Raw genomic sequence first — 3,358 nt, forward strand, 5'->3', positions numbered from 1 at the left:
AATTTCTTCTGTAAATACAGGATCTCAATATCTGATTGGGTACCATTGCTTTTTTATGCTCACCCCCATAGCAACACTAACTATCTATGTTCTCTGTGAAAACAAGATATTAAGAGCCATTCTCTGTAAGCATCAAAATTTCTGATATAGGGTGGGAAAGTCAGGACCTCAAATTTCAATGAAACTTGGTAGTTAATACTCATATGTCACCCTTGTTTGAAATTTAGTATAATATTGATACAGAGTTTCGGTTGCCATGGTTATCATACATCATCAAATAAGGCTTCTACAAGAATCTTTCAATCAGTGAAATTACCGTTTTCGTTGCATATAAAACATAAAGCAAACTGTTCTGAGGTCATATTCTTTATTTGTCATCATGAAGACAATGATATACGCATATAATAGCAATATATAACAGAATAAAAACAAGTTTCTATCACAGTTTTTTGAAGCTGTCAAAAACCTTGTTTTTGACTTTTTGGGGATTTCTGAAAAATTGTATTTTTTACCAATTTTAATAATCGACTGTGAAAAAATGCACCGACAGATGTTCTTAAAATTATGCATACATACTGCTTAAAGCATAAAGTCCAAATATCAAAAAATTGGAGTAGTGTTATTTCTCAAAAAAAATTGCGTTGCCATGGCAGTGAATGAAAATTTCTAAAACAAAGAAAAATTTGCCAATTTGCAAATTTTAAGATAAATATGAAAAAAATTTAGTTCAATTGAATCTAAATATTAAATTAACTCTATTTGGAGAGATACACGTCAATTTATGATTGTGGCTACCATAGTAACCATTAATATGACCCTAATCAAAAAAACAAAATAAATTGCCAAAAATATGTATTTTATAGCTTCTGCATACACATATTTACTCCGGTATCCTTTCAAAAGTATATCTCAAACAAAAGGGTGTTGTGAAGGTTACCATGTCAGTAAAGATTAGGAATTTGTCAACTCTCAAGAGTCTGTAAATAACAGTTTGGTGGTCAAATTATGAAAATTTTAATTGTAAATTTAGACAGAACCTGTGAAAATGCATACATTGTGCACCTTACTTCACTTCAACTTTGAAATAATATACTACAGCCTTGCACTGGTGTTAAAACACTATGCAAACAAAACACAAGTCAATGTCTGTCTTTGGTTGGAAATATCAAAGGAAATCAATTTCACTTTAACCTATTTAAATTTGTCATTTTATGGCCTTTTATAGATGATAATGCAGTATGGGCTTTGCTCATTGTTTAAGACTATACAATGACCTATAGTTGTTTATAAAATTAACGGTACCAATTTTCTTGCACCAGATGCGCATTTCGACAATACATGTCTCTTCAGTTATGCTCGTGGCCAAAATATTTGAAATCCAAAGCTTATATAAAAGATGAAGAGCTATAATCCAAAACGTCCAAAAAGTATAGCCAAATCCGTGAAAGAAATCAGAGCTTTGCATGAGGGAGATACATTCCTTAATTTATACTAATTTCTATCATTTTGTAACAGTAAATTTTAAAAACACAAAAAATCCGTATTTTCATGCCAGTACTGGCTACTGGGGTGGTGATACCCTCGGGGACTAATAGTCCACCAGCAGAGGCATCGACCCAGTGGTAGTAATAAAATTAACGGTACCAATTTTCTTGCACCAGATGCGCATTTCGACAATACATGTATCATAAATCCTGTCTTTTAACAATTTATTTCAAAATTCTACCTTATTGATTTCCTTTTATACACAATAATTATAGCACATTAAAGCAATTTTCAACAACTCATAGCTTGTAAGATAGCAAGGTTATATTTTAAAAAGAGCATAGTAAAGTCTTCATAATGGCAAAGTATCATAAAATTATATCTCGAGAAACGTATACCTATGATCTACCTTAAGTAAGATAATCATTTGACTAGTTTGTATCAAATAAAACACATGATAAAGCACCAAATTTGTTTTCTGACAGATGTTTGTATTTGTTTTTATTAAAATATAAACTAACATGCTAATAATAACATTTTGTGTAAACTCCTATATGTCCTAAGTTGTATAATATTAAAATTCTTCAGTCAGATCTAATGAACATCTATTCTAATAAAAGTTAATACTTGTAAGAATCCCATAACATGATTATACTCCTTTTTTGAAAGAAATCCATCGATGTTAACGCATTACGCATAACTTACAAACAAAATGCCATCTCACAATATGGATTTGAATCATGTGAAACAAGTTGTATTTTTATTAAAGGTCGATGAGATCAAGTTGTGTTTTCGAAAACAGGTTTTTTGGTTCTAATGTGAGATTCTTCTATTACTGATCAAATCAAGAATTGAATCAGATACAACATGTTTTATTTTGCTAAGTGGTATTATTTTTTTGTAAACATCTGATCCAATCTGAAAGTAAGAATACTATAGGATGAGATCCTATTTTATTCATTTTATCAAAAGCATTCCATTGGTACTGATATTTTTTAAATTTCTTCAAAAACAGTTTTCAAAAGACAGTTCCGGTGTAAGTTCCGGTACCTCACATTTCAGATGATAAATGTTGTATTTTGTTTTTAGATATTTTGTTTTTCACAAACATCTGATTGTAGTTTTTCGTTCAAAAGTAACAAGAATAAATTCAATGATAAATAACTTCTCTGAAGTATAATACTAATCTTCTTCAATTCAAACTAAATATTTACACATCAACTTGTTATAATAACACAAAAATTATCCTGAATATTAAAATAGAGTAATAATTGTGTTTTCTCTCAAACCAATTCTTAAATCAATAAAAGATTTCATGTGAAACTTTTTTTTTAAATTACAAATACCTAATGTACTGTATTTGTATTTATATATTGTATCAATAAAATGAATCAACTGATAAACATATTGTTGACATTTATTGGAAGCAAACTGTTTTTTCAAGATGAAAATCTTACAGAAAAACACGTTATGCATTCGTTTGTTATGTAAACTATCAATGAAAGGGACAATCAAACTCATAAATCGAAAATAAACTGATAACGCCATGGCTAAAAATGAAAAGGACAAACAAACAACAGTACACATGACACAACATAGAAAACTAAAGAATAAACAACACAAACCCCACTAAAAACTAAGGGTGACCTCAGGTCCGGAGAGTAAGCCGATCCTGCTCCACATGCAGCACCCGTCGTGTTGCTTAAGTTATAACAAATCCGGTAAATAGTATAACTCGGTAGGTCACATTCATGAAGGTGTTATTAGTATATGTTTGATATTTACCACTGGTTACTGTGGTATATATTTTACTTTATTATTACACCACCTTTGAAGTGTTGTTATATATGTTATATATTGATCTTACAGCAGG

General features: G+C 30.0%; 1 protein-coding gene across 1 annotated transcript in view; it reads left to right on the plus strand.

Annotated features, from left to right (window-relative positions):
* LOC143052947 (uncharacterized) overlaps nucleotides 1–3,358 on the plus strand; it is a 605,057-nt gene that overhangs the window by 51,969 nt on the left and 549,730 nt on the right. The window lies entirely within an intron of this gene.

Source organism: Mytilus galloprovincialis, chromosome 11 (genome assembly GCF_965363235.1).
Source record: "Mytilus galloprovincialis chromosome 11, xbMytGall1.hap1.1, whole genome shotgun sequence".
Lineage (NCBI taxonomy): Eukaryota > Metazoa > Mollusca > Bivalvia > Mytilida > Mytilidae > Mytilus > Mytilus galloprovincialis.